The sequence below is a fragment of the Protopterus annectens genome, chromosome 12.part0 (genome assembly GCF_019279795.1).
Source record: "Protopterus annectens isolate FY-2018-M chromosome 12.part0, PAN1.0, whole genome shotgun sequence".
NCBI lineage: Eukaryota > Metazoa > Chordata > Ceratodontiformes > Protopteridae > Protopterus > Protopterus annectens.
This window is the reverse complement of record NC_056746.1, coordinates 218,463,357-218,488,568: the sequence shown is the minus strand read 5'-3', so window position 1 is coordinate 218,488,568 and position 25,212 is coordinate 218,463,357.

Sequence of the window (25,212 nt, the reverse complement as noted above, 5' to 3'; positions counted from 1 at the left end):
TCCTGGAAAAAACTGTGGTGGCTCTAATACCTAAAGACAGTAAAGATCCATCTGATCCAACTTCATATAGGCCCATTTCAAATTTAAAACATGGTTATAAAGTGTTTACGTCTATAATGGCTAAAAATGGCAAGATTGATGCCAAAATTGATAGATACTGACCAGTGATGTTTTGTGGAGAGGAGACAAACATTTGAAATGAATATAACAATGATGATTCAGAGGGAAGCAGAATGTTAGAAAAAAAGAAGTTATGTACTCACCATAACATTCCATGTGAGTTGTCCACCTCGTCTTCGTTCTTTACCGATGGGGTTTGGAACCAATCCTCGGTTCCGACTCAGCTGCTTACTAAAGCTTGAGGTCTCAAACCAGCTTGTGGCTCCATCCCTATCCCATGATGCACCAGTGCCTTCCTCAGATCTTGTTTGTGCTCTATCCATACCCATATGCATGATGAATACACTAAATATATCATATATATAAAGCCAGAAAAAGGATCAAAGCTTACCAAGTATCTCCCCAAAAACCTCCCAGTCCTTCAAAGCAATAAAAAGGCTGGGGGTAGGAGGTTGGGACATAAGAATGAAGACGAGATGGACAACTCACATGGAACATGTTGAGTACATAACTTCTATATGTGAAGTTGTCCTATCTCGTCTTCATTCTTTACTGATGGGACAGCGTCCCTAGCATACTTTTTCCTGGGTGGCTCACGGGAGGATATTCTTCAGGACAGTGGAACCAAAGGAGGCCTTGTCCCTAGAGGCCCAATCTACTTTGTAATGAGTAATAAAGGTATGAGGCCTTGTCCATGTTGCTGCTGCGCAAATAGTATCTATTGGTAATTTAGCTCTAAAGGCCTGCGAAGCTGACACCACTCTAGTAGAGTGTGCCTTTATTTTATTCTCCAATTGTTTGTCTGTAGAATCATTGGTAAAGGAGATACAATTCGATAACCATCTGGACAAGGTAGTTTTGGATACTGCCAAACCTTTTTTATTATCTGAAAATGATATGAAAAGTTGATCAGATTTTCTAAATTCTTTTGTCCTGTGTAGGTAAAAACGCGTCTATGGACGTCTAGCTGATGAAGCATATACTCTGCCTTATTGCCATACCCGGGGAAAAAACTGGTAACTCTATGGATTGATTTAGAGGAAACTCTGAACACACTTTAGGTAGGAAGGAAGGGTTAGTACGTAATGAAACCCTATCATTATACAATGCCAGGTAAGGAGGTTTCATAGATAAGGCCTGTAGTTCGGACACTCTTCTAGCTGAAGTAATCGCTACTAGAAACAGGGTTTTCCAAGATAGAAACTTCAAACTACATGATGCAGCAGGTTCAAAAGGGGGACTAATAATGCGCGATAACACAAAATTTAAATTCCACGATGGCAGAGGTGGCTTTACTGGCGATCTTAATAAGTTTGCCCCTCTGAGAAAGGCCTTCGATAGTTTGTGAGACATGATATTTAGACCTTCACTTTCAACATGAAAATTTGAGATCGCTGCCAACTGCACTGTAATAGTAGCTACAGCTGCTTTCTCGCTGAAAAGCTTAGCCAAAAATTCCAAAATAGAAGAAAGGAGTGCTGAGAATGGATCAATTTGATTTTTAACAGCCCAGATAGAAAACATTTTCCATTTGCTAAGATACAGTCTTCTTGTTGACAACTTATGAGAAGAAATTAGGATATGTTGGACTTCAGGGGAGAGGTTATATAGCCTGGATATCTTGGGAATTGGAGCAGCCATGCTGTCAATTTCAGGTATGAAAAGATGGGTGAAGAGCCCCCAACAAGTGTGTCAGGAGGTCTGGCACTGGGTCCAGAATCCATGGCTCCTCCAGAAGATGAGGCTTCAAGAAAGGGAACTATACTTGACGATGCGAGTATGGGGTTATTAGAATCAAGGTCCTTCCCAGAATGCTGGCATTCTGAAGAACTTTGGGTATTAGAGGAAAAGGTGGAAATGCATAAAGGATTCCCAGGGGCCAATCGTGTACAAGTGCATCCCTTGGGAACTCCCCAGGGCAAAGTAGCTGCTGCATTTTACATTCATGGCTCTGGCAAATAAATCACAGCAAGGCTGGCCCCATTTGCGGAAAATCATATCCGCTACTTCTTTCTTTAGGGACCAGAATTGCTCTACTTAATTTGTCCGCTATCACACTGGATTTTTCCAGGATGTGCGTTGCTATCAGAAAACGCTGGGAGGAAGTCACCCACTGCCATACTCTCAGGACCTCCCGACAAAGGGAGTAAAATCTGGTTCCTGCTTGTTTATGTACCACACAACTGACATATTGTCCGATTATATATCTGTACCCGTAGAAAGACAGTCTTGGAATGCCTGCAACGCCATCGGCACCACTCTCATCTCTAGTACACTGATGTGCAAATGAGCCTCGTAATCATGCCAAGTGCCTTGGGCTGTTCTTCCTTGATAATGCCTCTCCACCTTATCTGGGAAGTGTCTATGGTCACTGTGGCTACCGGAGAAGGGGGAAAAAGACCCATCGTTACCTGGTCAGAGTGAAGCCACCAACGAAGGTCTTTCCTGCAGGATTCCGTCAGGGTTATGAGATGGGTCACTGGCAGTTCCTGCATGGACCATTGGGTGAAAAGCATCCACTGGAGGATTCTCATGTGTAGCCTTGCTAAAGGAATCACCGCTATTGCTGCTGCCATTGTCCCTAGTACTTTCAGGATTGTTCTTCCTTGTACTTTTGTCTTGTAAAGAAGGTCCCAGGTCTGTAGTTGAAAAGACTGAATTCTGTCTGAAGGCAACCTGACCACCATGGTTTCTCTGTTTATTTCTATGCCTATAAAGACGATATGCTTAGATGGCAATACGGCAGATTGTTTCAGGGTAGTGTCTCTTGCCTGAATAAGTAGGTGCTTGGTACTGTAGATTGTAATATGGGAGACCTTAGAGTCGGAGACATCGGCTCCAATACCCCGGAGCGGCTCCGAACTTGAACTGCTCTCGGTTTCGATAAGGGCGGAGCTGAGGCAGCAGGTCTCATTGAGTCAGATTTTTGAATATGTGTAGGAGACATCCTAGGAAGCTTCGTGGATGACTCTGACATGCCTGAAATAGAGAAAGACCTCTTAGAACTTTTTTCACCAGCCAAAGTAGATTTTGCTTGACTATGAACCTCTTCCATGGCTCCTTGAAAGGAAGATTTTATCATGCCCCTCAAAATCAATTTGTTCTTTCTTTCTTGGAGGACCATAGAACTAAAGGCATGACAAATCGAGCAAGATTCTTGTAAGTGGAGTGGTCCCAGACAGTAGACGCACTCCGAATGTCCATCAGTAAGGGACGTTTTCTGGGAACATTTAGGACATTTTTCAAACCCCGAAGGTTTCTGATCTTTCTGCTCCTTCTGCTTTGACATTATGTCCTAACACACACTCAATAATAACCCTCTAACTAAAATGGGCTAAAGGCCCTCTAACTTAAACGAGCCTTCTGTGAATTACACTCTCGCACGAAGACAATAACAGGAAACTCTTATTGGTAAAGATTTACCACAGAAGTATTGCAACTATTTCAACTATTTATTACTTAAATAACCACACCCTAGTAAATATATATAAGAAGGCACAGCAATGACTATTCTAATTAAATGTCAAAGGCACTGCAAACTTTTTCAAAGTTTTCCACAGAACTATTTTAACTACCTAAATAATCACGCAATTATATCTATCTATACATACACACACACACACACACACTCACATATATATATATATATATATATATATATATATATATATATATATATATATATATTTAAGAAGGCACACCAAACAAATATCATAATCTAAGTATCAAAAAATGCTACAACTTTAACAGGAATAGGGATTATAAAGGCCTGACACACACTATTAATTTATTAAACTATTAATCTAGCAGGAAGGATTCCAAAAATCTTAGCAAATGCTCAAAAAGCGAGCGTGTATACACACACACACACACACACACACACACACACACACACACACACACACACACACACACACACACACATACACACACACACAAACCAACACTAATACTAATACTAGGAAAAAAGGAGAATTATATAAAATCACTTAGCCAGAGCTGGTAACGACCTGATCTGTTTCAGCGGCAAACAAGATCTAAGGAAGGCACTGGTGCATCATGGATTAGGGATGGAGCCATGAGCTTGTTTGAGATATCGAGCTTTAGTAAGCGTCCGAGTCGGATCCGAGGATTGGTTCCGAACCACATCAGTAAAGAAAGAAGACGAGATAGGACAACTTCACATTACTAGTTACTGTGCGCCTTGATGCAGAGAAAGCATTCAGCAGAGTAAGCTATGATTTTATGAGTACAACAATGAAAGCATTTGCATTTCTTGATACAATAATAAGTCTAATTAGAAGGATATGGGATTGAAGGCAAAAATCAAAGTGGGAGGATTGTGTCTGAACAGAGGAACCAGGTGAGGGTGTCCTCTTTCCCCTCTGTTATTTGGGTTATACTTAGAACCAATGGTAAAGAAAATAAGGGACTCAGAAATTCAAGGATACACCTGGTATGGTGTTGAAGAAAAGTTTGCTTTATTTTCAGATGATATCATTTTGTACCTGACAGAACTAGCAAAGGTCATCTCAGTGTTGTGGAACATTCTGAGACAGCTCCATTGGGGGGGGTATAAAATTAATGAAGAAAAAACAAAGGCTATAGCTATAAACTATGCACCCACACATAACTTAGTTCAGTAATACCCATATTTATGGGTACACAATACAATGAAATATTTAGGAGTATGGATTAAAATGATTCCATTATGGCAGCTAAGAGTATGTGAGCAAAGACTAAAAAAGATAATACAAAAAGTGAGAAACTGGAAGAAATTGTCTATGGATATGGATAGCAAGATATAAACAGTAAAACAGTTTAGTTCTTTTAGTTTTATACCCATGTCAGGTATATTTTTAGCAACCAGAGTAGAAGTTGTGGATAGTAATTAAAAAACAGTTGAAGGATTTTATTAGGGAGGGGAAGAGGGCAAAAGTCAAGTGGGATAAGTTGATCGTCCCTACAGAACAAGGAGGTTAATGATTACCTGATTTGAAGGAATATTTTAGAGCTACACTGTTAAGTCTCGTAGATATAACATAAGCAGAAAGCTACAATTCAAAGAGTAAAGGGAGATGATGAAGCAGGGGGTAATTCAAGAAATAAGGAAAGAATGAGAGTGTGGATATACATCCTTAAGGAGAATAACAACAGCCACATATAATATTATACTCATAAAGTAGCAGAAAGTATACTAAGAACTAAACCTACACTTGAATGGAGAAAGGAAATTCTGTTGATAGGGATGACTGCAATTAGGGGTACAGAGAACATGCAAGAAGGGACTGGAATTTCTTGGGGGAAGCTGGCAAAGGAACCAAAGTACTGGGAACAAATAATTTGAGAATGAAAGGTAATGTAATGGCAAGAGGCCAAGAAGACATTTGGATTGTAGGCTAGTGATTGCCTTCCCTATCAGGGATTAGAAAGGGACAGGGGAATGCTAAATGAAGGACCTCCACTGGTTGCACTTTTAATTGAATCTAGAACAGAAGCTGCTGTTAAAATGTGATAATTAGTGGGGCATATAAAATATTGCGAAGGAAGTATAGGAATCAGAAAAGAATGGGAAGAGAGCTCAGATATGCAATTCACAAAGAAAGAATGGTAGGACATATGTATGGCTCCCAAATATGCAACAAAATCTAGAAGATTTAGCATTTTTGCCTGGAAGTATTTTTATAGATACGTTTATACCCCAAGCAGACTACAAATAATTTTTCCTCTTGCAGATGGCAAATGTTGGAGTTGTGATGGGGAAGAAAGAGGTAACTGGGAACATATATTTTGGGAGTGAAATGAATTGGCAGACTTTAAAATTTTCCTGCAGAGTATTCTGTCAGGAATTCTGGGTGAGCAAATGAGTGTAACTAATGAAATAATTTTTGAGCCAGGATACAGGATCTGAACTGCCAAGACATAGGAAGCTGGCAAAGGAACCAAGGTACAGGAAACAAAATTTGAGAAGGAAAGGTAATGGAATGTTAAGTTTAATTCTAGTTGCTGTCAAAAAAAGCAATTACTAAAAAAAGTAAATAAAATCTAAACCAACTATACTTAAAGTAGTGAATATTCTAATACAAATAAAAGAACAGGAAGTCGGATCTTTAGAAAAGCGTAGCAGTAAACTGCATAGAAAAAAACAGACATTGTGAAAGTGCTTTTTAGGAGAAATGAGGTTTAACAGAAGGCAGGAACTGAACAATTTAGATAATGTTGCTTCTATTATATTGTTATATGTGTACATATATGTATAGAACAATATATGTCATATTTAATGTTTATAAATATGAACTTGTTAATATGGTTTGATTGCTTTCATAAAAATGTAAGACTGCCTATATCACAAGTCATAATTTAATAAAGGAGTTCTAAAAAAAGCAACTCTAAAGTGGGTCTGCCAGGAGCTAGTCATCCAGGGAAAAAAAGAAGTTATGTACTCACCATAACGTTCCATGTTGGTAGTCTAACTCACCCTTCATTTTTACATATGGGTTCGGTGCCAATCCTTGGCTCCGACTCGGCCGATTTACAAGCTCGAAGACTTCTGGTTGGCTCGTGGCTAAGCAGGTATCCCATAGTGCACCCGTACAAACCCCAGATCTTGTTTGCTGCTCACTAGAAGAAAACAAACCCATAACAGACAAACCATTACTAAAGGGTCTCCACCAAAGATAACCAAATTATTATTATTGTTATCTCCAGATCTTCCAGGATGGGGGCAGGAGGGCGGGTTGGTAAAAATGAAGAGTGAGATGGACTACCAACATGGAACGTTATGGTGAGTACATAACTTCTTTATGTTGTGTAGTCCAATCTCACCTTCATTTTTACATATGGGACAGCCTTATTTTTGGGTGGCTCACTAGAAAATACTCCTAAGCACCGTGTAGCCAAAGGATGCTCTACCCCTGGAAGCTAAATCCAATTTGCAATGTGTAATAAAAGTGTGAGGGTTAGCCCACATAGCTGCTGCACAGATATTATCAAGTGGCACCCTGGCTTGAAAGGCTGCAGAGGTAGACAGCGACTGGTAGAATGAGCCTTGATCCTGCAGGGTAAAGTTCTGCCCTCCGAACTGTAGATAAAGGCTATGCAACTGGAAAGCCAGTAAGATAGTGTCACTTTAGAAACTGGTAAGCCCAATCTGGAGTCAGAAAAGGAAATGAATCGTTGATCTGATTTCCTAAATTCCTTGGTCCGCTGTAAATAAAAACGTAGTTGTCTATGAACGTCCAGCTGATGAAAACGGTATTCAGCTGCATTACAGTGATTAGGGAAGAAAACTGGGAGTTCTATGGATTGATTTAAGGTAGCAGGGAAACAAACTTTGGGGACAAAGGAGGGATTAGTACGCAGTGACACCTTGTCCTTGTGAAAGATCAAATAAGGTGGCTTAACAGACAAGACTTGTAGATCTGATACCCGCCTAGCTGACATAATAGCTACCAAAATCAAAGTCTTCCAAGACAAAAATTTCAATGAAGATGAGTGTGAAGGTTTCAACGGGGGAGAAGTCAGTTTGGACAACACAAAATTTAAATCCCAAGAAGCCACAGGTTCTTGCAGTGGTGGTCTCAAAAGAGTGATTCCTTTCAAAAAGGTCTTGCATAGCTTATGAGACATTAAATTGTTATCTGGAAACCCTCAGTGAAAATGAGAAATCGCCGCCAACTGGACTCTGATAGTGGCGGTGGCAGCTCCTTGTTGAAAAAGCTCAGAGAGAAATTCCAAAATCACAGGGATAGAAGCAGTGTAGGGATCTACATTCATTTTCTGAGCCCAAATAGAAAATCTTTTCCATTTGCTGCCATACAGCCTCCTAGTTGAAGGTTTATGGGAGGACGTAAGAATATGTGATACTGAGGATGATACATCATGAAGCCTGACTAGGGATGGAACTGGAGCAGCCACGCTGTCAACCTGAGGGTTTGGATTGAGGGATGTAGCGAACCTGACATGTGAGTCAACAAATCTGGAGCTGGGTCCAGGATCCAAGGATCGTCCAGGAGAAGAGGCTCGAGAAAGGGGAACCAGACCTGATGAGGCCAGTAAGGAGCAATGAGGATCAACTTGCTTCCCAGCCGACTGGCTTTCTGAATCACTTTGGAAATGAGAGGAAATGGAGGAAAAGCATATAGAAGTCCCATGGGCCAATCATGAGCCAGAGCGTCTCTGGGTGTCTCCCCCGGAGGGGGAATGAGGGGAAAAATATCTGCTGCATTTGGTATTGACTGGGCTGGCAAAGAGGTCGCAGCAAGGCTGTCCCCATTTGTGGAAAATCTGTTCCGTTGTTTCCTTTTTCAGAGATCACTCGTGAGGCAGTAAGATTGCCCGGCTGAGCTTGTCGGCTATCACGTTGGTCTTCCCTGAAATGTGCGTTGCAACCAGAAAGCGCTGGGAAGAAATCGCTCATTCCCAAACTCGCATGGCCTCTCGACAGAGTGGGTAAGATCTGGTACTGCTCTGTTTGTTGATAAACAAAACTACCGACATGCTGTCTGATTGTGTCGCAATAGTCCCGAGAGGAAGAAGGTCTTGAAGTGCTTGCAATGCCAGGAGCACCACACTCATCTCCAGAACATTGATATGCAGGTGAGCCTCATGTTCTTGCCATGTGCCTTGGACAGTTCTGCCGAGATAATGCCCCCCCACCCAATCTGGGATGCATCCATGGTCACAGTGGCAACGGGCTGCGCATGAACAAAGGGTGCGCCCGTGATCAACTGGTTGGGAGCTGAATGAAACGTAATAACTTTAATGCTGTGTTTAATCATGTTGACACCGAACTAACTGAATTAAAGACTAGGAAGGAAAGGAAATTATTAAGGGATAAGGTGGACTATGAGAATGATAGAGCATATCCAGATCCACCGAGGGGACAACAAAGGTTTTCTGTTAATAACATCTCTTGTACTGAGGACAATGAAATTGAAGAGCATGCACAAGGCAATAGTGGAAATGTTTCCCCTTTAGAGCAACCTCCTTTACGAAGGTCAGAGAAGTTACAGAACCAGAGACAGGGGAGGCAGGATTACTACAGGAATGGCAACAACCCTGGGATGGGTTCCTGGAGGGGGAGCTGGGGTTCATACAGGAGATAAACCCTGTCAACAATTTTGACAATGCTAACAATAGTGGTCTGGTACTTAATGTTATTAGCAATAATAACTTTGATTTTAACATTTATAAATACAGCCAGGTCCGAGTTGACACCAGGTGGGCCGAGTTATTATCCAAGGGCTTTAATTTTGTTCCTATTAAGGAAGGGACGCTCACTGATTCTATTATACAACTTAAATTATTTACAAGAAAACTTAATTTGGCCTTACATTTTCACAATAACAATACTATTACTGGCCATTTGGATACACGTAGGCCTAGTATTTTTTTACCCCCATCACACCCCCTAGTACAGCTGTTTGAGAATTTATGTGAAGCTGATATCAGGAACTTATTAGTGAACAAGTATAAAAAACCTGGTCAAGCTAACTTGGACTGTGATGAGAAAAAACTATTAAGTAAAATTTTAGAGCATCGCGACATAAGAATAATGAAACCTGATAAAGGTGGGGGCATGGTAATTATGAATGTGGTTAATTATAACAGCAGGATGATGGAACTTCTGTATAGTGATGTCTATCTTGAGGTCTCACGAAATGAGATTAATATAGCATATCATAATAATGACCTGGAATTGGAACAGCTGTTATTAAATGGGCAAATTACCTTAGAAACTCATAATTATATGTTTAGAAGCCATCCTAAAATACCCACAATTTTTGGCATACCAACAATTCATAAATCCTTAGAAAACCCACCATTAAGACCAATTGTGGATGCAAAAGCCTCAAAAACTTATAGTATTGCTAAGTTCATTGACAATATGACCAAAAACATTCTAGATTCACGTAGTCTTGTGGTTAGGGACTCATGGGACTTTCTTACTAAAGTTAAACAGGACATGTTTGTTGATAGTAACATATTAGTCACTATTGATGTTTGTGATCTTTTTTCAGTTATTCCACATCAAATTGGCCTTGAATGGTTTTATGACTATTTATGTGCCAATTCAACACTTAATCATAACACCATTCTGACTTTACGAACATGTATGGAAATAATATTAGAGAATAATTTTGTGACCTTTGAAGGGCATCTTTTTAAGCAAAAACAGGGTGTTGCACTGGGTGCGTGCTGTGCTCCAGTATTTGACAACATTGTCTTGGCACAATGGGAGGACTTGTTTGTTACCAACTTGGAATTTAGGACTTCATGGGTATTGTATGGGTGATACCTAGATGATATAGTCCTGTTCTGGAAAGATAGTGAGGATGACCTGAAGAGGTTCTTTACCTATATTAATGGAACTACAAGTTTTCTTAAGTTTACTATGAATAGCAATGTAGAACTGATTAATTACTTAGATGTTACCATCAAGAAAGACTTTGAACACAATTGTTTTGTTTCACAACTATATAGGAAACCTACCTATTCAAATTCACTATTGCATTATACAAGCGCACACCCATTGCACCAGAAAAAAGCCCTAGTTAAGGGCCAATATGTAAGACTGGCCAGAATGGTGTCTGACTTTGTGGATTTTCTTAGTGAATGTGAAACATTAAAAAACATGTTTTGTAAGAGGGGGTACCCTGAAACCTTTGTCATATATATTTTAATGAATTTAAGACTAAAAGAATGAATGGTCATTTTCTTGCACTACTAGGGCAGGTGTCCACCAAAAGTCATAATGACTGTAAACCTTTAAATTTTGGACGGGTGCTTACTCTTACTTACACATCCAATTTTTATGACATTAAAAACATTATTTCCAAATATTGAAAAATATTCGATGTTGACCCTGAATTATCAGGGAAATTTGGTATTGAACCACAAGTGGTTTACAAAAGAGACACTTCCCTTAAAGGACTGTTTGAAAGGCAAAAATCTGACATCCACAATGGTGGTACCTTTAAGTGTGGGAGGTGTGCCCAATGCCCTTATGTTATGGACAGAGAAAAAAATCAAGCTCAAAAACTTTGGATATATTTCCAGTTCAAAAAGGATGTACTGTTACACTAAAGGGGTTGTGTATTTGGCCTTGTGTAGATTCTGTGCAAGTTTCTATGTAGGTAAAACTAAGACTGCCCTAAGGTTAAGGATTTATCAACATTTATATGATATCAGAAACAAAAATGAAAATAATCCACTATATAAACATTTGGTTAGTGAACCTACCCATTCCTTCCTGTTCTTTATTTTGGAACAGGTAGATCTGGGACCTCATGGAGGACCCTTGAATGAGTATTTGGAATTTGTAGAACTCAAATGGCAAATTAGGCTTGATGCTTATCATGCTCCTGGGTTAAATGATAGAATTTCTTTATCTTCTCTGTTGAAATTAAAATCTATGTTTTTTATTTAGTTATATATATATATATATATATTGTTAGGGATGTTTTAAACTTTTTATATGTATTATTGTTTTATATTTGGCTTGCATTAAGTATTTGCAGCCTTGTTAATGAGGGAAATGATGTCAGCTTATTTGTGATTGGGTAAGCAATGTATTTAAACAGGCACTAATTTCAGTATTTTGTATTCTGAGGAAGTCATCTACCAGACGAAAGCGCTTAATACTGCTGTGTTTCCTTGCACTGTTTTATCTTGGATGAATATTATCTGTATTTTTATGGATTTGGAGTTTTCTGCTTATAAAGGATTTACCACCTACCAAGCGTCGCTTTTGTTTTGCAACAGCTGCCTTTTATTTTCCATTGTTTGTAAGACTCTACCTGTTTTCCATACGTAAAAATGAAGGGTGAGATGGACTACCAACATGGAACGTTATGGTGAGTACATAACTTCTTTTTTTAATAGACCCTTGAGTATAAGCTTGTTCTTTCTCTCCTGTAACACCCTAGGAGAGAAAGCATGGCAGAACAAGCACGATTCATGCAGGTGGATGGCCCCTAAACAGTAGACACAGCTACTGTGGCCATCCGTTAAATGCATCTTTTGGGAGCATTTCATGCATTTCTTAAAACCCGAAGGTTTGTGCTCCTTACTCTCTTTAGACATTATACACACACACACACACACACACACACACACACACACACACACACACACACACACACACACACACACAAGAAAGGAAGAAGAAGAAGAATGAGGGAAGAGGACTAGGTCCTCTAAAACGGACCTAGCCCTACAGAAGAAAGTACCATGAGGACTAGGTCCTCTAACTTAAACGGGCCTAGCCCGGTGGAACAGAAACTAGGTCTTCAAATTAAAATAGACCAGAAAACCCACACACACAGAAAACTGTAAATAACTCTATATTGTAACAATTTTTAGGTCCTGTAACTAAAACGGGCCTAGCCGTACAGAAAGAAGTACCACGAGGACTAGATCTTCTAACTTAAACGGGCCTAGCCCGGTGGGGCAAAAAACTGGGTCTTCTACTTTAAACAGACCAGAAAACACACACACACAGAAAACTGTATATAACTCTATGTCAAGAACGGTCTAGAAAGACAACAGACTAATAGGAGCCCCTGTTAACTATCAGCGGAAAACCACCACAAACTAACAAACTACCTGATAAGGAAAAAAGCGCAACGGCGCCTACAAGAACTCTAAACTGGGACACAGGATACCAAACTAACAACAAGTTTAAGCTAAAAATGCACCGAAAAGGGGAAACAACACTACTGCCTAAGATAAATACTACCTTACAACACCGTAATAACTGTAATACAAAATTTTAAATAGAAGAATTTTAACAGTTAGCCAGAGCCAAGAGAAGCACAACCGAACTCGTCGATGTGGCAAATGAGATCTGAGGTTTGTCCTGGTGCAATATGGGATACCTGCTTAGCCACAAGCCAACCAGAAGTCTTCGAGCTTGTAAATCGGCCGAGTCGGAACCAAGGATCGGCTCCGAATCCATATGTAAAAATGAAGGTGAGACTGGACTACACAACATTAAATATTTTATTTGCCGAAGTCTCTTGTGAACTGCCACAGCAGATATGCATTTACTGAAAACCGTGGGTGCTAGGGTAAACAAAATGGGAAAACCTGAAAGTGGTACTGGTTGGCTCTGCACCGAAGCATAGAAACTTCCTGAACTCCTTGGCAACCATTATGTGAAGGTAAGCATCCTAGAGGTCCAAACAGCAGAGTCTCCTACAAATAATTACCCTCTTTCACTAGTTTACCCCCAAATACCCAAAGAATAATACAAAAGGGCAACAGGTCAGAGCTGCAAGATACACTGCAGGATAAGAAGATTCTTTTTGACAGCTTTATAACCTTTAAGACAAAAGTTCAGGGGAATGGGCACATAGCTGGCACATCTGACAAAGTGGCACAGGAAGTGGTCTCTCAAAAAGATGCAAAATACCATCTGATTTTCAGCTGTTCCACCACAGATGCTACTCTCCATTGTAACCACTTGAAATTTCAGGACCTGCTAGAGGGGTCTATGTTTAGCCATCAAATTAAACTTTTATTGAACGGCTAAACATCGAGCCCTATTCTTCGAATGTTCAATCATTGAACATTCATTTCAGTGAACATGAGACAGGGAAAGTAACTAGTTGGCCAACACTTCGGAGTCCCATATGTTGAGGATGAATGAAAATTGACATCATCAGATGACTGCAGTTTTAACACGACATACTCTTTGTTCCTGGCTGTTGCTCTGTCTGCTGAGAGGGGAAGAACTAGCCTGCCACCAGTTGCCAGCAGTTACACAAAGGCAACTCCACATTCCCTTTCCTGCAGATGGATGCTTCCCTTGATTTTATTGGGGCCTCACTAGCAGGAAGTCATCTGAGGGCTCCCAAAAGACATATGTTTGCAGATGCCCAAAGCTGGCTTGACTATTATTAACAGTGACTTTTGCTTTTACACTCAGATTACCTCAATCCCTCCTTTGTGTGACTACTAGAGATGTGTGATCATCAACAAAGTGAAAAAGACTGCCATATAAAGTATTTTCAGTTGCTACTGTCATTCACAACAATCCCACTCCCAATTACTTTAAGAAATAATTACTTAAAAAATAAATTGATTGCTTTTTTGTCCAATGTGTAATGTTGACACTGCTCACAGATCATATATCTGCATATCTGTCGACCTCCTAGCTGAATAATCTGGGACAAACCCAAAAATAACGGGGGAAATGGTTCAATTATGGATAGATTTTAAATATGATTTTACTTACTGAGAAAGAATACTGAATCAAGGTTTTGCATTGCAATTCATTTACTGGAGATAATGGAGTTTGAAACTCAAATGTTTTTAAGTATTTAGTGTGTGTATGTCCCCAACTTTCTGACATAAAACAACCAAGGAACAGACAAAAAGGCAAAATCAGGTTCATTCTGAAATATCAAGACTGATGAGATGAATGTATATCTGGCATAACTCTCATCTGTCCCTGATTTTGTAGAACATCCCAGATATTGCCTGTCCTTCATGAAACTGTCAATTTTCAGAATTCTTGAGCAAAGAAGTAGTAAGTTGTAGTATATGGTCTCCTGCCAATATTTATGACTCCCTGAAAGAGAAAAATATTCCTGATGATTAGGAGTGTCTACGTCCAGGTAAGCATTAAGATCACTTGCTCTGAAGTGGGCTGCTGATCTCTAGCGCTTACATTGTGTTCATTCACAGATTACCGGCTTTATCCTAACAGGGTTTTATCACAACGCTGCTTGGGATAAAGCATGTAATTGGGGAATGAAGGATTCTTTTCCTTTTTCCTCATATTTACAACCTGATTACCAGCTTTAACCTAATCAGGATTATAACACACTATAAGATAAAGCATGTAACTGGAAAATGAACAGTCCTTTTATGTTTTTCTCATTTCCCCAAACAACTGCAGCTTTTGTGGGGCCTTCACACAGTCAAGGATGATCATCCCCTTAGCCAAGACTGTCACAGGTGTCTAATGTCTGCCTCATGTGAAAAGTAATGGCACTGTAATGGACAGAATCTTGGAATATCTGAAGAGCAGATAGTACTGCTCGCACCTCCAATATGGTGATGTGATGACAGGCCTCCAACTGTGATCAGGCATATGAGACAGTCATCCCCTGACAATGCTGCTTTCTATACCAGGGCTGAAGTATCCACACTGACCATTACACTGGGGAACAGAAGCTGGAAGGGACTGCTTAAAGTAAGTCTGGAGGCATGTAACCACTAACAGAAATGATCTTTGCATGACCACCTTCGTAGCATGTGCACTGAAATTCACACTCTGAAGGGGACGGCATTGTGAGCATCTATGGGGACACAAGTAGCTCATTATCCCACCAGGATGTGGGGTTAGGGCCACATATAAATATTCTCATGGGTGGGGTGCTGGCAAGGACACAAAACACTCTCGCAAGTGCCTGTATGACGGTACTCCTGATGGCAATCACCCCCTCAAGCAAAAACAATGTGGCAAATATATCTAAGCATGAGATACAAGAAATATTGTGGCTGCCTTGAATCCTAGAGTGTGCAGGCAATGTGGTGCAGCTTAGCATTGTCACTTCACAGAAAGAGGTTCTCTGGTTCGATTCTCGGGCTAGGGTGCCTTCTGGTAGGAGTCTGCTTGTCCTCCCTACATTTGCGTGGGTTTCCTTTGGGTGCTCTGGTTTCCTCCCACATTCCAAAGGCACGTGTCTGGAGTGTTTCACCCTGGGCCTTTGCTGAAAATGGGCTCTGTCCCACTCAGACTGTCCCTGTAAACAAATGTTAAATGAATAAATAAATAACAAATAAAGGGTGGTGGGGGCTGATGCATGTTGGAGAAGTGTAACTGCTTATTGAATCAGGGGGTTCCTTCCAGAATGCAGCTCAACTTTGCACAACCAAGTGTCTAGCAGACAGTCACTGAAGCTGAGCATTTGCAACAGCCCCATCTGCAACTTCACAGTGTTCACAGTAATGCTAAAAGACTGGAACATGCACAGTAAAGACTTCCAAGCTGACACAAAGCTGTCCAGAGTTGCTGCAGCTAACAGCCCGTGAACTGGATACATAAAGGCTTTTTACAATTTGAAACTTTTAGTGTGCTATGACCATGGACACTTATTTGATAAACACCCTCGGGTCTATAGCTAAACAAATTGCACAGCCTGACACTTGAAATGGATGGCTCCTACAAAGAAGCTTATCAGCCTCATGGACTCCTTGGCTATCTTTACATGCAAGTAAGAATCTTGAGGGTCCAAATAGTATGCTCTCCTAATATGCAATGATGAATCATTTGTATCAAGATAATTTGAATGTTAGCTTGTCTAAAAAAATGCTGAAACTGGGACTTCCAAGATGGCTGTACATAGATCAATAGCCCAATTTCAGCTCTCCCAGTGTGAAAACAGAAACTGACAAAAAGGGAGCCAGTGAAATGAACACTTTGGGTAAAATTCAGTCACTGGTTAGTAAGTATACTGCCTGGATGCCAGCAATGAAGAAATGTAAGGAACCTGAAAGAAAACCAACCAGAAAATGTGAAGAGAAAACACTGATTGGGAAGAATCCTGCATCTGATTAGTAAAAAGCAGTTTGAGCTTCAGCTTTGGGATAAGAGATGTCTTCTAGTAATTTAGAGGAAAATAAATCAAATGTACTCAGAGGTGAATAAAATAAATGAAACATTAAAGGAATATATAAATTTAAATAAAAGTTTGGAAAAAATAGAAGCTTTAGCTAGCTATTTGGATGAACTGATAACTACAAAAATGAGTTGAAATGAAGAAAAAGCTGGCTAAGAGGTCTCTGAAGTAAATCTGTTTTTTTTTTTTAAATAATAATAGAAGATACAGGCAGAGAAAACTAGCAATTTTTTGTTATATAACAAAAACTAGAAGGGACAAATTGTACTAATGTTATGTGTATAAATAAGCAACTGGAATGGTGTTCCATGGCAAGATTTGAAAGCTCTAAACCTGGCCTTGTAAAAGCAGTTAAGACCTATATTAGCAAAGATGTGATTATACCAGCAGCAAGAGTTAATCCAGACAAAACAGTGGCAGAGAGGAAAATCAGTAAAAACTGGAAATAGAATAGTGTTTGTGGAAAATGCTTATTTACCGTATACCAAGCAGCAGATAAGCAAATTTATCCCAGCAATCAGGGAGTGTTGAGAGGCAAAAGTGAAGTTCAAACTGCTGTATCCCGCTGTCTTCAGAATATTTTTTCCTGGAAGATGAAAGACATTTATGGATGCAGCACACAGTAAGGTGGAAATAAGTTTATCCAACAAAAAGTGGGTCAGAAAGAGAATGAGGTTCTACTTTTTCATTTTTCTGACAATAAAGCTCAGTCTTGTGTCAGTAAAACATTTCCATTTTTCCAAAGGACAATGCTTGAGAAACAAAAAAAGCAGAAGAGTTGAGTACAAAAATCAGGAGTACTTTGGACTTAAACCAGGGTCTGATATTGGGAAATGAAAATGATCAGGAAGAAGACATGCAATCCTGAAAAATAGTGAATAAATAGGAGACAATAAAGTATCCACCACATGTATGAAATATGGTTTGCAAGAAAAAAGTGTCTGAGAAAGAGTGGAATTTTGATGACTGTTAAACTTGTGGATCGACTGTAAAGCATATACCCCACTTTGTCATTAATGTTTAGGAGACTAAAGGGGAAAAAGAAGTAAAAATAAGTAAAATAATTTTTATTAGTTGTTGATGTATCTTTTGGCTTTTCCCGGTTAGGGGTCGCCACAGCGGAACTCTGGTCCGCTAATTATTGGCAGTAGATTTTTACGTGCCGAGTGGCCAGCCCTGACACACAACCTTCAACGAAGGTTCACCAATTCATGCATGTCTCCACACAGAAGATGCTTTAGTGGAGAATCGAACAGGACGTCTTACTGTGAGGCGACAACGCTACCGCAGCACCACCACTGCAGTTTTTTATTAGTATTTATATAAAACTTTTCATGATTAAAATAGCTCAAACATCTATATCTACTTAATTACTTAACATGCTCCACCTAAATACACCTACACAACCAATAAAACCAAGACTAATTATACTACTTGCACACACTACGTCATATAATAATAATCTACCCAACGCATTTCCCCATCATGCCACCTCTACCTCTTACACCACAAAATCAAAGCCTCTCATTCTCTCCAATATCCCGTCTATCCTACACATAAACAACTATCCTAATACCCCTAAACTTATCCTATTCTCCCTATATACCAATATACTATCCACAAAATATGACAAGTACATAACTAGTCTCATAAGATCCAAAGTAGAGATTGCAGCTAGACTATCTCTCAGTGGAGATATGCATCCTAATCCCAGCCCATCTGTTAACAATAACCACGTAACTAATCATAATCTATTTCATAACACATTCCAACTTCCTAGAAAAACTACTGACCTGTTCATAGTAAATATGAATGTCAGAAGCATTAGGCAAAAAAAGTCCATGACCTTCATGCTAATCTTTCCCTATACTCTCCTGACTTAGTATTATTATCTGAAACTTGGCTTAAACCTGACATTTCCAATAATGAAATTCTAGCACCAAGCTATGATATCCTACGTAAGGACCGTACATCTAAAAAGGAGGTGGTGTAGCTTTGCTATTTAAAAATCAACTAAAGGTAGAAAACGTTGACATACAAATACCTATCTTAAGCAATGTAGGACTTATACTGGCAAAACTAATTATTAATCCCATAAAAAAGTGTCAGTATAAATGGTTGCTACATACCACTCAGCAACAATATACCACCCTACAGAAACTACCTGAATGGGCCTCAGAGTTCCTCCAACATTAAACTATCATCTTGGGGGACTTCAACACTGACTGGTTAAGTTGCAACTCCAGTTCTGCTATCAACTTCACCAACCTCCATGGATTTTCTCAGCTCATCCAGTCTCCCACTAGAGTTGACAAATGAGACAGTCAACACTTGACTGGATTCTGACAAACAAACCAACTCTTATCTGTCAATCAGGATGCCTCTCTGACAGCCTGAGTGACCACTTAGCTACATTTGCAATAAGATGTCGCACACATCAGGAAAAGCCCACAAATTACCAGGTAATAGGAAATGAGAAAACTTCAATCCAGCTAGCTTTATTAATGCACTAAAATAATATAACTGGACTCCTCTCAAGGACCTTAACCTTGACAAAGCTGTTCAATACTTCAGTTCTACCTTCTTAGATATTCTAAACTCCCAGGCCCCTTCCAGATCTATTAGAGTCAAATCCAACTACAATCTCTGGATGACAAAAAAGACTAGATTTCTGCTGAAATCCAGAGATAAAGCCTGAGCACACTGGCACAAAACTGGATCCCATACCAATAAGCATACACATCTTAAATAAATGTGTCAAAATAGACAAAATTGGCTACTACCACAATATACAAACATAATATCAAAATAACCCCCCCAAAATTCTGGACAGCTGTTAACAACATTCTCCTTCCTTGAAATTCAGGTACTCCCCCTCCAACCATAACTGATACCTCACTCAATGCTGCCACTCACTTCAACAAATTATTCACAGAATCCATTCTTGCACTAGTTAACTCTCAAAGATGTCTATCCTTCAACCAGATACCCAATTACTCTATTAAAAATAATGGCTTTACCTCCCATCCTGTCTCTACTACTACAATTAAGAAACTTCTTAAGAAACTAAAACTTACCACCTTAGATGCTAATAAACTCTCAGATGAATTTCTGAAAATAGCTGCTGATGCCATTGCATACCCTGTATACATTCTTATCAATTGTTCAATATCCAAAAATCTAGTTCCCGAAATCTGGAAAATTTCTCACATTATTCCACTCCACAAAGGAAGTAACTCAAAAGAATTGACCGACTATCAACTAGCAATACTCTCGCCTCTGTCCAAAATACTGGAGAGGTGCATACATATACAAATCATGAATTACCTCAACATCCACAACCTTCTCAAAAACACTCAATACGGCTTCAGGCCCTATCACATCACCACAACAGCTCTTATGCCATTCACTCATATACTAAATAACCACAAACAATGGCAACTATATTGCTTCTATCCTTCTTGACCTCTCTAAGGCATTTGATATGGTTAACCACAACAAACTCATTAAATCTCTCTCTGAACTGAATCTTAGCAAACCTACCATTACCTGGTTTCAAAGTTGTTCAACTGGGAAGTAGCAGGCAGTACAGTGGAGGCAAGAACTCTCTCCTTTATTGCCAGTCACACTGTGTGTTCCCCAAGGCTCCATCCTTGGTCCTTTACTTTTCTGTCTTCACTAACAACCTGCATACTTCTACTCTACAAGCTTCAGTCATCCAATATGCTGACAACTCAGCACTAATCTGTTCCTCCCCTTCCCTCTAAGACCTGCAATTACAAACACAGGCCTCCTTCCTTTCTATAGAACAATGGCTTACCAACTCGCAGCTAATACTAAATCCCAATAAAACCAAACTTCTCATATTCCAGCCTACTAACCACTACACTCCCATACCCACATGTACTATCATTTCTAACAATAAAACAACTATCTCTCCTGTCACTCACACCAAACTTCCATGTGTTGAGATTGACTGCAATATGAAATTTGACACTCGCATTTCACTAACCATAAAGAAAGTAAATAAAAAAAATGAGGGAACTATGTAGAAATAAACAACTCCTCACAAACAGCATCAGGGCTAAAATACTTCAAACACATCTCATCTCTAACACTTCTATATCCTTCCCCTATCTTCACCAATCTTAGAAAATCAGACATAACTAAACTTGATGCCTGCTATAATAAATCTGCAAAGTTCGTCACCAACAGCCCACATCAAACACAACATTGCTCAGCATACCTCTCAACCTGTTAACATCAAAAATCTGGACAAAGGCCCATGAAAAATAGGTACAAATCTGTATGCTGATTAACATCATTTGCATACATAATTATGTAACCACGCCCACTCCAATGGAATTGTGGGATTCCACATTTCAAATGCAAACTGAAGAACAGACAATGAAAATATGGCCCCAGAGTCCCCCTGCAGCCATTCCAATGTCCTGTTACTTGGCTGTTTCGCCTCATTTACCATAAACACTAATGTGCATATTACTTTACTTCTACAATGATTTGGATTTTTTCATTTAAAACTTTTTACATTTTGTAGCACAAAAACTAACAGACATCTGCTAAACAAAGAAACTATCATCTTGAGGGACTTCAACACTGACTGGTTAATTTGCAACTCCAGTTCTGCTATCAACTTCACCAACCTCCATAGATTTTCAATGAAAATAGACAGTATTAAAACTTCTCTATCCTTGAAACTCGCATTCACTGAAACCCACATTCAAAGAAATTGCATCTAGACAGTGGTGGATAAAGATTATCTTTGGGCTGTTTTCAAATCACCGGCCCCTTGCACACGAAACATGCATGTGTTCTTTGATACACCTTCCTGACTATTAAATTATATTCCTTGTATAATACAGCACACTTGTTGCAGCATTTTAAATTTATTGTTTTGAACATTTTTCCAGTAAGCAATGAAACAAAATGCATGAACCAATAATGACAAAACCGCCCAATTCAGAACATTTCCATCATAAAAGTCTACTCAGACTTCTACAATCCACCAGTATCAGTAAATATATGCACAATCTCTGCAGAAGTAACAATCATCTAAATAATTCCAAATTAAAGAGATCTGTAGCTACTGAAGAGGTTGCTGCTAACAAACAACTTTACAGGTCCTTATGTTGCATTTGTGTAATGTGAGGAAGCCAGAGCACCCAGAGGAAACCCAGACAAACACAGGGAGAACATGCAGACTCACACAGAAGGCACTTCAGCTGAGAATCGAACCAGAGAACCTGTCACTGTGAGGCATTAACACTACTACTGCACAATCCGAATTTTAAGAGGAACAGACCAAAAGTATGAGCCAAGCATTTCAAACATTCACTCACACACACACACACACACACACACACACACACACACACACACACACACACACACACACACACACACACACACACACACACTCTCCTCATGTCATGCATGTCAGGGATCTCAATACTCTACTAAATAACTCCATACATTTACTACAGACCAACAACAGTAGTCAGGAAATACTTCTCTGCAGCATAATTAAAGGTATATCGTCCAAATCAAAAAAGTTCTCTTTCTTAGATATTGTGCCCTGATCAAAGCAATTATTGAATGTAAGGCCCCATGTATCTATAAAAACACATCATATAGTCATAAAAACACCAGATGTTGCTAACTAAAAAGTCACTAGACCATCAGTTACTAAGACAGGCTTGAAGATCTATTCTTATACTCTGTCTCATATAGAATCCTGCACGATTTATTTTTACTTTCTAGTGTTATAAATGAATCAACACTCAATGTTCTCCTATACATTCATAAAACAAATTGTTACTGAAACAATCAAACAAAAGACTTGAATTTCCATCTGCAAACAAGTAAAACATGCTGATGGGAAACATGCTGATGGGAAACATTATATAATATATATATATATATATATATATATATATATATATATATATATATATATATATATACATACATACATACATATATATCCTGTCTGTCTGTGTTTTGCCGGAATGGCATAAAGTAAATTCACACACCTACCTTAGCGTAAGTCCGAAGATGAAATCCACACACCCTAGTCCCTACCTTATGCTACTGGCTCTGCATGGCAAAATTGTTCTGCCCGAATGGAATGGCTTCTGCATGGCAAAATTTTTCTGCCCAAATGGCAGAAAGTAAAGTACATCCTGTCCGTGTTCTGCCCGAATGGCAGAAATTAAAGTAGTACATCCACAAGCTTCTGCATGACAATTCTGCCCAAACGACAAAAAGTAAAGTAAATCCCGAACAGCTTCTTATGCATAGCAACATTGTTCTGCTTGTTCTGTCCGAACGGCAGAAAGTAAAGTACATCCCTGTCTGTGTTCTGCCTGACCGGCAGAAAGTAAAGTAAATCCTGTGAAAGGAAAGTAAGCGTGGTAGCTTAGTAAATAACGGCAGTCCTATTCAAAGATGCGTGGCATGCTGACAGAGCTAACGTCATCGTGCACGTGATGACGTCACTCCCGAAAGCCCGAAAATTAAAAAAAAGATCCGAAAAATCGGAAATAATGGGGTGCCACTTGGGAATCATGGCACCCCATTATTGGGACCCCAAAACTCGGGACGGTTGAGAGGTCTGTTGCTCAGCCCTTAACAACTCAATTGGCTTGAACTTCCCCAACTTCTCCTTTACAACCAGCTTATACTAACTCACTCTTTCCTACCCCGATAAAGCCCCTGCATTACAAACCCTAATACACTCTTACTCCAGTACTAGGGTCATACGCTCCAACAATAAACCTCTCCTTCAAGTAACTACAGCCAACTACTCTGCAGGAGCCTCCCTCTATTCTAATTTATAGCTAAAAAATGGAGCATTTTACCCACTAATATATCAGCTACAACATACTTAGCTCGCTTTAAGAAATCTCTAAAAACACACCTACAAGTTAATTGGACTTGTAACTGTGACTCTCCAGGCTAGTCTAACTCCATCTCCTTCTTGCTCAACCCAGGGTAAATTTTCCTCCTTGTTTTTTTCAGGCAGTAGACTTCTTTCATCTTGCAAGTCTCCTTCCTCATACCTCTTTCTCTCTTAACATTTACTGCCACTTCTAAGTAAAAATACTTGGTGTATACTTTAGAATATTATAATACTACAGCATACTGAATGTTATTTTAATTGTACAGTTTAAGGTGTTTCATCTTGGTACTTGTATAGTCTACCATTTTTCACCCTAGGTTTAGTTGATGTACAGTTTAAAGTTTTTATTATCCTAAGTTTTTATCAGATGTAAAATGTATTGTGCTTTTGTTGTACCTGTGAAATTGTATTTTTTAATCTATGTTACATGCGGAACTCCGCTGAAAAAGGACTTCTGTCCAGACAGATTTTCCCAGTAACCAAATGTAAAATAAAATAAAATATAAAAATAGTATGTTACATTGTAAAGCAGTTTTAAAAGAGGGTGCATTTAAAATGTGGAGGATCTTTTCAACGACTGACAGGATAAAAGCCCTCTTAACCCCATCTGCTAGATTTGCCATAGCTCGCTCTCACCTACTTTCAACTCTTCTGTACGTATCCCCTTTATTCTCTAATTTAAACAAGTCTGTCCTTAACATACTATCTGCTACAACCACACTGCCACATTTGCCACTGGACTGCCTTATAGGACACATCACTTATTAATCTAAAACTGCTTGGGTGGCTAGAACTACCCAGCTTGAACCAGCATAACCAACTGATTATGGCCTATAAAATCCTTTACAATCCAGACAATACTCCTGCACTTAAAATATTATCATCCCCTATAACAATGCTAGACCTCTTTGATCTTCTAACAGACTGCAAGTTCAGACTATCAAAACTAATAACTCAGCCGGTGACTCTCTCTTTGCTAACTCTGCAGGTAGATCCTGGAACTCTCAGCTGATATTACTTTACTTACCACCGAGTCAATTTAAGACAAGACTCAAACAATATTTGACATTAAACTGGCTAAGTTTATGTATCAAACTGACTAACTCTCCTCTAGAATGAGTTAAAAAAAGAAGTTATGTACTCACCGTAACATTCCATGTTTGTAGTCCATCTTGCCCTTCATTCTTACATATGGGTTCGGAGCCGATCCTCAGCTCCGACTCAGCCGATTACAAAGCTCAAAGTCCCTTAGTTGGCTCGTGGCAAGGTAGGTATCCCATAGTGCACTAGTAAGAATCCCCAGATCTTGTTTGCTGCTGTCTAAAAGAGTGATAGAAGGTATTTCCACATGGAACAACAAAGGTGAAAGGTCTCCACTTTAAGGAAGATAAATACTATCTTGTCTCCAGATCCTCCAAGGATACATGGACATGGGTAGGTGGGTGGGTTCGTAAGAATGAAGGGCGAGATGGACTACAAACATGGAATTTTATGGTGAGTACATAACTTCTTTATGTTCTGTAGTCCTATCTCGCC